The following is a 14,992-nucleotide window of genomic DNA, read 5'->3' on the forward strand; positions in this document are numbered from 1 at the left end:
ATCTGGCTCTTCACTACCTACTCCATCCTCTGACCTGTTGCTCAGGTTCCCACCCTGCTGCCAATCTAGTTTAATCCCTCCCGAAGAGCTCGAGCAAAACTCAGGATATGGGTGCCCCTCCAGTTCAGGTGCAACCCGTCCTTCTTGTACAGGTCCCAGCTTCCCCATTAGCAAAAGAGTGCTAACAGCAGAAGTAGCAGTAAAATTTTAATCTTCTAGCAGGTCGAACCAACTATCTTTTGTATCTTTTACATATAATTAGAGAAAATATAACAGGAGTAACAGAATTTGATAGAGATAGCAAAGGAGTACAAGGGGCAACAGAATTCAAGCAGTCCTTAGAGATAAGCAAGTCTGGGACATGTCTGATGAAGTATAACCAGTAACTTTGGAATGTGAATTAATAGGATGCATAGAAAGATCCCAAGGCCTGGAGAGTACAATGTCTGTTAAACACCATGAGATCACGGGAACCTGGGGCTCTCCATAGCAGCCCATCATTGATTAGGTGTTTGACAGGATTGGATGTATAGAATAAGGGATGGACACAGTGACCATGTTGTATGTGATTACTATAACACAAAACATATAAAATACTGTAATACTCTGTACAAGTCAGAGGATCATTGCTCTCTATTCTGATCTGAGCCAAAGATTCAGGGAACAACTGCTTTCTCACCTCAAGCCCAGATTCAGGGAAGATTTTGTTCCTCTCCTGCATGAATAGGTGATTGCTTGAATGGGAATAAAGTTTGCTACATGCCTGAATCCTGCCTACCTCCTGATTCTTTGTATCTGGTCATGGAGTTTCATACTCCTACACCCTCCAAGTCACAGATCATCCCGACTTGGAAATGTACGACTGTTCTTTCACTGAAGCTGGATCAAAGCCCTGTAACTTCCTTCCTAACAGCATTGTGGGTGTTTCTAGCCCTCAAGGTCTGCAACTGCTCAAAAAGGTGGCTCACCACCAACATTTTCATGGTAATTAAAGATGGGTAATAAACGTTGACCTAGCCAGCGATGCCCACATCCGATGAACAAGTAAAAAGAATTGCATTCCATTACAAATGTCTCACTCTTCCCTTATCCTCAAACTAGGGACCAATCTGGTTTAACAAGCAGTTTAGGTGTCAGCATATCAGTAGAATCACCAAACATCGCAAAGGCTGATGAGTGAACCTGCTGAAGCTACAATACAGGACTATTTGCATGCCAAGCAGGAGAAGCAGCAGAAGCGATTCCATAGTAAACTGTCCTGCCACATCCAGTTGTGAATTGGTGGTGGATAATTAAGTGACTAACTAAAAGAGGAGGAGGTGCCACTATGTTTGAGGAGACCAGCATGTTAATGCAAAAGACAAGGCTGACCAGCTCTAGACAGAAGTTTTGAAAGGATGATCCCCATCTCAGCTTCCTCTGATGGTTCCCAACAAAAGTCATTCTTCAGCCAATTCCATTCACCCCATATGATATCAAGAAAAGCATGAAGACATTGGATTCTTGAAACACTATGAGCCTGTAAGCAAAACACTACAAGGGTGGTTGGGGGAGGGGTGGGTGGGTTGGGAATTATAGCCAGACCACTTTGGTGTGTTCATCAGCAAACTGATTCTAAGCTGTATATTTTCGGAGGGTTAGACTTCTGTTTTTGTACATTCGCATGAAGTTTCTAAGCTTTGTCCTTGCTAAATAATGCCCAACCTGTCTCAAATGAGTTGTGTCTCTATGAGGCGGGCACTCCGTTCTACACAATACAAAGCTCCTGTGAGGTTTTCTCATTGTTTTGTTCATATAAGATGTGTTTGTGTATCTGTCAGATACGTGTTTTAGCAGATCAACACCGTTCTGCAAGATGTAGCTTTTGCAGAATTGCAAATATCAAATATGATCTAAAAGTATTCAGTAAAGTTTTACAAATCAGATAGTGACATTAGTTTACCGAATCTCCTGGCTAAATAAGAAAATAAGTTTACATTGCTACATAGCTTGCATTGTTAGCTCCTAGGGCCTCTGATCTTTTCTCTCGGTGAGTTGTGTATTCAGAGCCTGAAAATTATCTCTCAGTTACTGTCTTGAGAAGTGAATGGATTACAGGAATGGAGAAAGAATCTGAACATTTCCTTAAAGCTATTTTAATTCCATGTCACAACACCACCAAAAGTTCAGTGGAATACCCAGTTTGCACATTTAAGTAGCCAAAGATCAAGAAAAATAATCAGTCAGAGAGACAGAGAGAGAGAGAGAGACACACACACATACATAGAGTGAGGAAGAGAAGTAGAGGAAAGAAGGTAAGATATAGGAGCAGTGGTTAGCACTGCTGCCTCACAGCGCCTGAGACCCGGGTTCAATTCCCGCCTCAGGCGACTGACTGTGTGGAGTTTGCACGTTCTCCCCGTGTCTGCGTGGGTTTCCTCCGGGTGCTCCGGTTTCCTCCCACAGTCCAAAAGATGTGCAGGCCAGGTGAATTGGCCATGCTAAATTGCCCATAGTGTTAGGTAAGGGGTAAATGTAGATGTAGGGGTATGGGTGGGTTACGCTTCGGCGGGGCGGTGTGGACTTGTTGGGCCGAAGGGCCTGTTTCCACACTGTAAGTAATCTAATCTAATCTAAATAGGTCATTCGGCCCATTGAGTGTGTTCCACCGTTCAATGAAATCATGGCTAATCCTCAACTTCGCTTTTCTGCCTTTCCCTAATTCTCGATTCCCACAAATTAAAAAAAACTGTATACCTCAGCCCTGAATATATTTAACTACTTAGCCTCTACAGCCCTCTGCTCTAATGAATTCCATGGATTCCCTCTCCTTAAAGAAAACAATTCTTCTCATCTCTGTATTAAACAAATGACGTTTTACTTTGAGATTATGCCCTCTCGTTCTAGACTTTCTAACAAGGGGAAGTAGCCTTTCAGCATCAACTTGTCATATCTACTAATAATCTTATATGTTTCAATGAGGTTGCCTTTCACTCATCTAATCACTTTCTTTACCTGCATATTAACCTTTTGTGATACATCTATCGAGACAATCAGATTAGTCAGAGTTCTTCAATCTCTCTCCACTTAAATAAGATACTGCTTTCCTATTCTTCCTGCCAAAATGGAGAATTTCGCATTTTCCCACATAATATTCCAATCGCCAAATTTTTGCGTACTTACCTATCTGTATCTCTTTTCAGCTTCCTTATGTCTTCTTGACATTCTATTTTCCTACCTATCTTTATGCCATCAGCAAATTTAGCAACCGCATATTTGATCCCTTCATCCAAGCCATTGATAAAAAATGGAAATAGATGTGGGATCAGTATTGATCCCCGTGGCACCCTCCTCATTGTATCTTGCAAACCTAATTGATGAATTCTTCTTAAATTTCTGTTTACTGCTAGCTATCAAATCCATACCAAAATATATGCCACAAGCTTTTATGCTGTGCAGTAACCTTTTATGTGGCACATTATCAAAGAGCTTCAGGAAATCTAATTACGTCATGTCCCCAGGTTCCACTTTGTCCGTATGGTTTGTTACTTCCTCAAATAAATTAGTCAAGCACGAGTTCCCTTCACAAAACTTTGTTGACGCTACTGATTTCTTAAATGCCTCATGATAGTCTCTTTAATACCAGGTTCCAACAATTTCCCTCAGACTGATGTTAAACCAAACTGACTTTTATTCTTCTGCTTTCTTCCTCCCTTCTTTCTTGAATATATTTTTCAATCGAATGGGAATCTCCAGTATTTAGGAAATTTTGGAAACGGAGACAGAAGTTAGGAGTGACAATATGAGAGAAAAATAACGCAAAGCTCATCATTGTTTAGCAGCTGCCTGGTCTATCAGCCTTTCCTGATGCAAGTCAGCAGCAATTATGGTGTGATCTACACTGAACTGTCACTATTGGCACTGAGTGACTCTTCTGCTGCTGCCAGTTCCCTGTCTGTTTTTTCTCTAGGGTACAATTTTTCTCCAGAAGGAGTCTTTCCTTAATGAGATCTTAACAAAATAAAGCCTCAGATGGAAAACAGAACTTATTATTGATTCACGTAATTGTGCCCTGACACTGAATTGATCAATAAGGTGACTGTGAATATGGGGATAATATATGGCATGAAATCAGAAAATGGTGAGGGCTTGTGCTGTCACTGATTACAGTGAAAACATCCAGAGACAGTGCAAGGTTTAAGCAGGGAGCAGACTAAGGGCCAAAGAACAAAATTGAGTGAATGTACCACTTGAGTGGAAGTTTCCATAGCAAATGGAAATCGAGGTTCCAGTATGTTTTGTCAGGGTATAACATACTAACCCAGTGTGGGCATGTTTGCCTCAGATAAAAACATGGCCAATATTAGGTTAAGCTGTGTTTACTTCCATTGCAAAAACCAACAGTATTTCCTTTATAGTTCAATAGCTTCAATGATACAGATACACCACATGGGCCTGGCATAAGTATAGCCATGTAAAATACCACATCCACCTTGGCTTTGTGACAAGATCAGAAAGGTTTTGAATCCAGCTGGATGTTGCTAACAGCAGGAGTTGGCAGTGAAGCACTCAATGAGCTTTTATTTCAGATTGTCAGGTTCGTCTGAACTCAGCCGTGGACTCCACGACAGTTGAGTACTTTAATCACTGATCAATTTTCTCCTAATGCAAGCCCATATTGAGAACTTGCCACTTAAAAACCAAACATATGCTTTTTGGCATTTTTTGTTCCGCGGCAACACATTTATCAGAAAGTTAGTTTCTGTTCACACTGAAGATCAACACCATCCTGGAATACAGAAATCTTGGGCACTCATGGTCACTGGGGTACAGGTTCCACACAGACACACTGACTCTCACTGGGGTGGGAGTCCTACATATACTGACTATCACTGGAGTACGGGTCCCACACACACTGATTCACACTGAGGGTTCAGGTCGTACACATACTGACTGAGTTCTGAGGAGGGGTCACCAGACACGAAATGTTAACTCTGATTTCTCTTCACGTATATTGCCAGACCTGCTGAGCTTTTCCAGCAACTTCTGTTTTTGTTTCTGATTTACAGCATCTGCCATTCTTTCAGTTTTTACATACTGACTCTCACTAGGATACAGGTCCATACACACTGATTCTCAGTTGGGTACAGTTCCACCATACACAGGGTACCCCACTAGGGTATAGGTCGCACATAAACATACTGTAGCGATGGTCCCAAATACATACACTGAATCTTTCCAGTGTAGGGGTCCTAACACAGACAATGAGTTAAACTGGGGTCTAGGTTACACACAGAGTGACACTCATTGAGATATGAATCCAATACTACAAAAATCATATTTTGTTATTTTACTTTATTTTGATCTGTGGACTAAAATAGGAAAAGGATTGTTTTCAACCAAGTACTGTGGAACAAGTCCTGGACTTTTAAAAACAAATTATTATAAATGATTGTGAGACATTAGCACAAAGTCAACAGGGATTTGCCTATCAAATGCTTAAACTTCTGGGCAACTATGAGCAATTGCTGCAGGAACTTCCAAGTGGTTCTGCTGTTCATCTTTGGGAGTTCATCAATTCTCTGACTAAGTGGAAACTAGAAGATCTCTGCATTATTTCTACCAGTGTACTCTCACTGAATGTAGCTACTGTTTGGAGGCCTGTAAGCTACTCCCACAAGTAACTTCTTATTTTTGATATTTGCTATCTTTACCCCAACTGATTTTACATCTTGCTCTTCTGAACTAATATATTCCTTAATTAACAGAGCCATTCCAACACTAGCACCTCGTCCTTACAGAATGTAATATTTATGAATATTCAGGCTCCCAATCTTGATAACCTTGCAAACATGTCTCTGAAATGGATATGAGGTTATGTATTTCTATTCAAGCTGACAATTCATTTCTTTAAGTCTGGTTTAACATGAAACAGTTGCCAGGGACAGGGGTAACAGCAATGTAAAAGGGACAAAGTTTGTTATGAGGTCTGGCGATGCTACCCTTGGTCAGACAAGGAGTCTGACAAGATCTCATTTTTCCTGCTCCAGTCATGACTCATTTGAGCAAAATACTTGCAGTATTTTCTAAGGTGGAAAATTAAATATTGATGAAAACAGCTCTGTCTGTGTAACTACACATAAATCCACAAGCCATAAAAGAAATCAGTCATGTGTTGAGACTAATCTTCTTCTGTCTCCAGGGCTGGTGTAATTTATGGAAGGTTCGATTCTCATTTCTGTACAGCCAATGTAATTCCACTATCTGAATACTATATATAAAGCTGTTATAAAATCCTATATCCAAATATTCGCTAACATAAATTCCCTTTCTCGGAAGCCTGTGTGTGGGCATATGAAAAGACAGGAGCTGAGTATGTATTAGTATGAAAGCATGCATGAGAGACTCACAGATGTAAGTGAGACAGAAAGTGACTGTCAGAAGCATCTAGGGACAAACGAGAACATGAATTCAATTTCGTTAGCATACTGGCACAGAACAGCACACAGAAAGTCAACATCCATTTATATAATTGTGGAATAATTATCTTAAGCAAAGACTTGATTAAAATCAACGGATCCAAGTAAAGGGTGAGAGTATTAGAAATGATGACCAAACACTTTGTAAAGATAGATGGCTTTTGAGGGGAATCTCCAAGCTGAATAGGAAGATAGAGAGATGGAAAAGTTTAGGGAAACAAGTTTAGAGCTTAGATGGCTGAAGACATGGGTGCCAATTTTGAGCTAATGATTTGAGGTTGTAAAACAAGCCAGAATTGAAGGAATGTAGAGATGAGGGTTACAAAGCTGTTAAAAAATCATAAAGGTAAGAAAGGACAAAGCAATGAAAGGTTTAAATGAGGAAGAGTATTTAAATTTGAGGCACTGGGGAGCATATATCTATCTAAGTCAACAAGCTCAGCGCAATGAGTGATGAAACTTGGTTGCACATAGGAAATGGGGAGCAGAGTTTTGTATAAAGTGAGGTTGGTCAGGGAATCACATAAATAAATGAGTCTGCCAAGGGCTGAAGTACAGTTGAAATTATTTATTACAATACTAAACGTCGGTGGCCTTTGTGATGGAGAAGGGATCAGTAGCTTAGCTTGCAATCAAGTAACATGTCATAACCATGAACAATTTGACACTGGCCCCAGGGAGTGAAAGGAGTAAATGGAAGTAAATCAGCTAAGTGTGGCCACCGCAGGGGGCAGATTATTATTTACATATTGGTATGTTGCCATGGCTTACATATTATAGACACATGATGTCTCTTGTAGGAAGAATGCTGATAGAAAAATACAGGGGTGGAGGTGATCTTCACTGGACCATATACAATGTTCTGTCTATACCAGAAAATAGTTAGTGGTAAATGGCATTGTCTAAACTCTACTGATAGGCAGCAAACATTTGAAAATTGACTTTAACTATATGTAGCTTTGAGGGGAAGTGATGATGATGTAAATGTGCCTTCTTATTTCCTCCTTTTCTCCCACAGCCATCCTACCTTGAGATTCTAGGGGAGCCCCTTGCCGACAATGTTAATAGAAGTGTGAGAAACAGGTGAAAACTACACGCTAAATGAATCACGGTAATGTTTCAACATCAGAATAAGAAATGCTTGTGACAAATTTGTAAATGGAAAGTAACGTTCCATTTTAAAATGAAGCTCTCGCTGTCTGTTATTTTTACATTCAATGCTCCTGGATGCCTCTCCTCAACAGGCATTCAGGTTAACAACTATATAATAACAACCTGTGTTTCTAGTAAAGCTCCAAGGTGCTTCACAGGCAAATAAATCAGACAAAGTCCAACACTTAAGCCATTTAAGGAGATATTAGGACAGGTGATTAGGAGCTTAGTTAAAGAGGTAGGCATTACAAAATGGAGGGAAAAGTCAAGCACTTTAGGGAGAGAATTCCACAGTTTAGGGTCCAGATGGCTGAAGGTCTGGCCTCCACTTAATGAATGGTATAAAATGGAGATTTGAAAAAGGTCAGAATTGTTATTAGCCAGTGTTCTTTTGAGATGGTGGAGTGAAACAGTTTTTTTTGCCTATAATAGTGACCTAGAACACAGGATCTTTCCCCAGTATATCCAGCAATAATTATTTTATTGTGAGGATGGGATTGCTGACAGGCTTCAGGCTTTATGTTTGCATCAATAAGCTTCTAAACAATATCCTATGTATAAATATATTCAAACATTGTCTGAAAGAGCTTTAATCACACAAGATGAGAAGCTATACAAAACACAGGCTCCTCCCACCTTTCCTCTGTGATGAAATGAGTTAAGTACACTCTGACCTTGCCGCAATGCTGCAAAAGCAGTGTCCTCCAGGGAGCAGTCAGTCTTTTCCCCCCCTTCATTTATCTTCCGCCTCCCCCTGCAACAAACCCCACCTGTCTCTGAGTATGCAGTATTTTACTAATTTTATCATTGCACTAGCACTCCAGGGAAATGCTGACACAGCTTTCAGATTTTTCAGATGCATTCAAATAATCATTGCACCAGTGCTACTACAGGAGCAAAAGGAATAACTTTTGATTATCTGAAGGAGAGGTTGCTACCTTTAAGTGTCACCCTTCTCTTAGTATGAACTACAACAACACCAATGACATGCATTTATAAAGCACCTTGAAAGCAACAGAATGATCCAAGATGCTTCAAGGGGTTTTTAATTTTGTTTTTTAGGGACATGGGCTTCACTGGCTGGGTTAACATTAATTGCACAGCCCTAATTATCCTTGAGAAGGTCGTTGTGAGCAGCATTACTGAAGCGATGCAATTTGTCTGGTATAGGAACAGCCACAGTGCTATTAAGGTAAGGAGTTCCAGGTTTCTGAACCAACGATAAAGAAGGCACGGTGATGTAGTTCCATGTCAGGAAGATGTATGATTTGGAGGGGAACTCACAGCTCTCATGCAATCTGCTACCCCTGTCTTCGTAGAAATCACATGTTTAGAAGGTGCTGTTAAAGGAACGTTCACGAGTTGTCACAGCGATCTTACAGAATGTACAAACTGTTGCCACTGTGCACCAGTGTGAAGGAACAGAATGTTTAGAATGATAGATAGGGTACCTCTCAAACTGGCTGCTTTGTCCTGCACTCTCCCAGGGATGTGGAGAGTATTCCATCTCACTTCTGACTTGTATAATTGGTGGACAAGCTTTAGGGAGGTAGGAGGTGTATCAGTTGTCACGGAATTCCCAGCCACTGACTTGCTTTTGTAGCTAGCTACATTATTTATACAGCTGGTCCAATTCAATTTCTGGTCACACCCAGGTTGTTGATAGTGGGGGATTCAACAATGGTAAAGTCATTGAATTTTAAGAGAAGATAGATTTTCCCTTGGATCTAGTCATTGATGGATGATACCAGGGATAAGGGGCTACAATCTCTGAAAACGCTGAAGAAGTTGGAATAATTAATTATTTTGATAGACTAAATAAGGAAAAACTGTTCTTCCTGGCAGGAGGATATTCACAAAAGAATGAGGGTGACATTAAGGAATTTTCTTTTTCTACAGCAACTTCTTCTGTTTTGGACTGTGCTGCTTGGAAGTGGAAAGAGAGTTAACACTACCATTCAAATGAGAGTTGGATATAATTTTATCAATACTAAAAAGAGGAAAAATGTACATGGCTGTGGGGAAAGGACAGGGCAATATACATAATTAGATAGCCCTTTCAAACAGTGGCACAGGCACAATGGTCCAAAATAGCTTATTGCAGGAGTGTTATCTAAGCAAAAATATATTGGCTTTGGAGGGAGTCAAGAGAAGGTTCAACAGGCTGATCCAGGGTAGGAAGGGAGTGTCATACGGAAAGGTTAAAAAGGTTGGGCCTGTACTCATTGGATTTCAGAGAGAATGAGATTCTTAGTGGACTTGGCGAGTAGACGTGGAAAGATTGTTTCCCCTCATTGTCGAGTCTGGGAGCAGTGGGCATTGAGAAAGGGGAACGTTCAATGACACCTGGGTGTCCTTGTGCACCAGTTGCTGAAAGTCAGCATACAGGTGCAGTAGACAGTAAAGAGGGCGAACAGTATGCTGGCCTTTATAGTAAGCGGATTCAAGAAAAGGAATAAAGATGTTTTGCTGCAATTATACATGGCATTGGTGAGGCTACATCAGGAAATACTGTGTGCAGTTTTGATCCCCTTATCTGAGGAAGAATGTTCTTTAGACAGAGATAGTGCAACAAAGGTTTAACAAATTGATTCCTAGGATGGCAGGACTGACATAACAGGACAGATTGTGTTGGTTAGGATTGTATTCACTGGAGTTTAGAAGAATAAAGGGGGATTTCATAGAACCTATAAAATTCTACTGGGACTGATGGTTAGATTCAAGAAGGAGATAGATATAGCTCTTAAGGATAAAGGGATCAAGGGATATTGGTGGGGGGGCGGTAAGGGTGGGATGAGAGTACTGAGCTCAATAATCAGCCATAAATATATTAAATGGTGGAGCAGTCTCGAGGGGTGGAAGAGCCTCCTCCTCCTCCTAGCGTCTAGTTTCTATAATCTCAGAGCGAAGAGTGGCCCATTTAAGACAGAGATGAAGAGGAATTTCTTCTCTCAGAAGGTAGTGAATCTATGAAATTCTTAACCACAGAGCGCTATCAAAGCTGGGTCATTAAGTAGTTTATTCAAGGCTGAGATTGATTTTTTTAAAATCAGTAAGGGAATCAAGGGTTGTGCAGAAAAGGCAGAAAAGTGAAGTTGATGATTATCAGATCAACCACAAACTCATTAAATAGAGGAACAGACTCAATGGATTGAATGACTGACTTATACTTCTATGTCTTAAAATCTTATGTTATTATTCTGTAATTCCAATCAAGATGAATTCTGACTTTACAAAACTGTACATAATTATGTGGCATAGTCTAAAGAATAATGTTGATAAGAATATAGCTCCAGTGTAAATAAGCAGCATATATGATTTCTCAGTTTAAACCGAGAGGTCACAGCCACACATAAACATAAAGTTAATTCTGTAAACTGACTATTGCCTCTACCCATCATGCAGGCACAGCAGAGCACTGACCGCTCACTAATCAGTGGAAAATACATTAAATACATTTTAAATTTATTAGGACCTTATACCTCAAGAGGCTGTTTCCTTGGTTACTGCACATGTGCAGCTGAGCTTTGGTGAGATCAGTCACAGGTCACACAGCAGGAGCATTCACTTAGTTACAGCATGACATTCACTGCCTACTCAGAATATATCCATCAAACTTACAATATCTCTTGAGAAGAAAGGAGCAGCAAATTGTAGCAAGTGAAATTCTCCTTGGCAGCAACTAGTTGAAACCTCAAAGTTGGTTGTGCAATAGCTATCCAATGGGAAATAGATACCAATGTGGCTCCAAGCTTGCCTTCCTTGTAAAATTGCACTATAGACATTTTTGGCAGGGCACTAAAGGGGCCTTTTAGTTACAGTGAGTAAATTAATTATCTGACAATACAAGGTGACCTGACCACAGTCAGTTATTGACCGTTGAATGGGATGTCAGCTGTGGCTTAGTGGATAGCATTCTCACCTGTGAATCAGGAGATTATGATCCAAATCCCACTCCAGAGGCCTGAGCATTAAAATCGAGGCTGATGTTTCATTACAGCATTAAAGCAGTCTTACACTATCAAACATAACATCTTGTCGATGAAACATTAATGTCCAGTCTACCCTCTTTGGCCGAGTTAAAATCTACTGGCACTATTTTGAAGAACAAGGAAGTTCATCCCAGTGCTCCAGTCAATACTTATGCCTCGATCAACATCACAATATCAAATGATTTGGATATTATTACTTTGGGTTGAATCTTACCTTATTTGGCCAAGTGAGACTAGTGTTGAGTTTTTTTGGTGAGACTTCTACCATATGGCCTAGCAAACTCTCTTGCTGTACCTGAACAAACTTACCACAGGAACTGCCTAGCACATCAGATTCCAGCCCCAAATTACCACGTGCTATTCCCCGAAGAACTCACCACTCATTGGATTGTGGCCAAAGGACTGGAACCCCCTATGCCCACATCATCTTTGAAAGGCTGCTGTGCAGCTGGACAAGCACTGGCATTCCAAAGCTGCTCTGCTCTGTCGAGGGCAGATTGTGAACATGCCGGGGAAGTGGAAGATGGCACATGATTCTCCTTAAGGATTGGGAGACTGTGATGTCCTTTCTCCTTTTGTACAGCAGATTTGGGCAGCATGTCCACCACCACTGCAGTGAAACATCCAGCTCCCTATCTTTTCAACCTCAAGGACCACAGTGCGGAGTCCTCAGAGGAGATATTATCAAGGCTGCCTCCTGCACCTCACTCACTAGTTCAAATACTGATGCTAGGCTGAGAGAGTGTGGGAACACAATTTCATGAGCACTTCATTGCGACAGCTCAAAGTTGTCTGAGGAAGAACTGGCCCAGGCTGCTAGCACTCAAACAACTGCCAGAGACAAGGCACCTGCTCAGCCCCAGGCAGGATCTTGTAGTTTCAGGGAAAGAATGAGTGAGAAATACAAAGCTGCACGGATGGACAAAACAGATAGAAAGTAAGTTGACTCCTGCTCCCAAGTTCCATGCTCCTCTGCCCATTCTGACCAGTGCTGGACACTATGATCAAGAAAAGAAAACCCAAAAGAACTGCAGTTGCTGTAAAATCAGAAATAAAAACAGAAGTTTCTGGAAAATCTCAGCAGATCTGGCAGCATCTGTGGACAGAAATCAGAGTTAATGTTTCGGGTTGAGTGACATTTCCTTAGAACTTACTGCAGCTAGGAAAATAACAGTTTATACGCCAAAGATAGAGCCCAAAGAGAGAGAAGAACTTTTGGACAGACAAAAGAATGGGTAACAATCATGTAGGCTGGTGAACAGTTGTTAATGGGAACTGTTAATGGCTAACAACGTGTTATGTGTAATAGCAGACTATATAATGACAAAGCCTGGTGTGTGAGGATTGGAGTAAGGACGTGGGAGAGCTCAAGCCCTAAAGTTATTGAACTCGATATCAAGTCTACTGTCTGTGACTCCCTTGCCTAACTAGAATCTAACTTTCATTAAAAGTATTAAATGACCTTGCCTGCACTACCTTCTAAAGCAAAATTCTAAAGTTGCCCATCTGTGACAGAAAAAAAATGCTCCTCATCTAGGTCCTAAAAGGGCAATCCCTAATTTTAAGACAGTGAACTCTAATTTTGGACTGACCCACTAGGGAAAACAACTTTTCCACATCCACGTTGTCAAGATTTCTCAATTAAATCACTTCTCAATCTTCTAAACTCCAATGAAAACAAGTGTAGCCAAATTCTTCAGAACAAACTCACTCACTCCAGTCATCAATCTAGCTGGCCGCCTTTGAATTGCCTCCAACACATTTCCATCCTTCCTTAAATAAGGAGACTAAAACTACACACAGTCTTGGAATTGTGGTCTTACCAATGCCCTCAGTAGTGAAAACCGACCAAGGTATTTATATGGAACCCTATCTACATCCTCTGGCTCCATGCACTAATCACTACTGTAGTCCTTAATGGCCCTACTCTTTTCCTTGTCATCCTTTTACTTTTAATGTACCTGGAAAAAAATATTTTATTTTGCCTAACAGATGCTTTCATATCTCCTTTAAGCTCCTAATCTTTTTAAGTTTCTTCTAGTACATTTTATACTCCTATACAGAGGACTGTTTTGAGCCCTCGGTATCTGCTATGAACCTGCCCTGTTAATCCAATGTTGTGTCCCTCGATAGCCAATGCTCACAACATTTGACGGCCCCAGGCTTTTTCTTTATTAGGATATGTTGGTCTTGAATTCATTCCACTATTCTGAGACAGATTTGCCTGAAATATCTGCTCCCCACTCCCCTCTCCCCCCCAACCCCAGCTAAATCATATCTGCTCTTACTAAAATCAAATCTCCCCCAGTTTGATTTCAGGTCCATCCTGTCCCTTGTCATAACAATCTTGAATCTAATGGAGTTACGATCGTTGTTTGAAAAATGCTCCTCTACTGCTCAACTTCACTACCTAAAGCTAAGGCCAGGACTGTCCCCTTTCTTGTAGGGCCTTCTACATACTGGCTTAAAAAACTGCCCTAGATGTATTTTAAAAATTCAATTTCCTCAAATCTTTTACACTGTGACTATAAGTTTAAATTTAAGATGAGGAAGCTTCCCTTGAAGGGTCATGAATCTGTGGAATTCACTATCCCAGAGTACAGTGGATGCCAGGATAGTGAATACATTTAAGGAGGAGATAGACAGATTTTTAATTAGTAATAAGTTGAAGGGTTATTGGCAGCAGGCAGGACTGTTAATGTTTACTATTACCATCTGCTTAACATTTCCATCTCATGTACAGCAAAATCAAAGTTGGAAATATCTTTTAGCTACATTGAGGCCAAGGTGAGATACTCATGATTGTATTGAATGGCAGAGCAGAGCAGGCTCAAAGGGCTGAATTGCCTATACCTGCTCCTGGTTCTTGTGTAATTTTCATTCTGCAGCCATATTGGCTATCAGATCATATTTACAGTATTTACCACAACGTGTGCTTCAATTCATTTACTTTGTTCTGAATGCTAAGTGTATTCAACCACACTGCCTTTAGTTTTGTCTTTTTGTGACATCTCACATTGATTGCTGGCATTTTCTAAGGTTTTATTCCTCTACCTCTTCTTGCCATTCACTGACCCTCATTTACGAAATTATTATTTTTCTCTTAAATTTACTATTACCATTTATCTAACATTTCCATCTATCTACAGTAAAATCAAAGTTGGAATTATCTTTGAGCTACATTGTATGTACGCTGAGGAATTAATCGTACACAATATTTATTGTTTTGTGTTGAACCTCAAATTCAAGCCAGTTCTCATCTCATATACACACAGTGTTCCCAATTATGTAATTCTCGGGTCCTGTGTACACTCACTACCAACTATAATTCCTTCCCGGTCTGCTCTCGTTATTGGGTACAATATTCTTCTCATTCACACTAATTGAACT

At 40.5% G+C, this 14,992-nt stretch overlaps 1 protein-coding gene across 2 annotated transcripts in view; it reads right to left on the minus strand.

Moving 5' to 3' along the window:
* The window catches only part of pcgf6 (polycomb group ring finger 6), a 90,812-nt gene that overhangs the window by 20,120 nt on the left and 55,700 nt on the right, over positions 1 to 14,992 (minus strand). The window lies entirely within an intron of this gene.

This window comes from Chiloscyllium punctatum, chromosome 38 (assembly GCF_047496795.1).
Source record: "Chiloscyllium punctatum isolate Juve2018m chromosome 38, sChiPun1.3, whole genome shotgun sequence".
Taxonomy (NCBI): domain Eukaryota; kingdom Metazoa; phylum Chordata; class Chondrichthyes; order Orectolobiformes; family Hemiscylliidae; genus Chiloscyllium; species Chiloscyllium punctatum.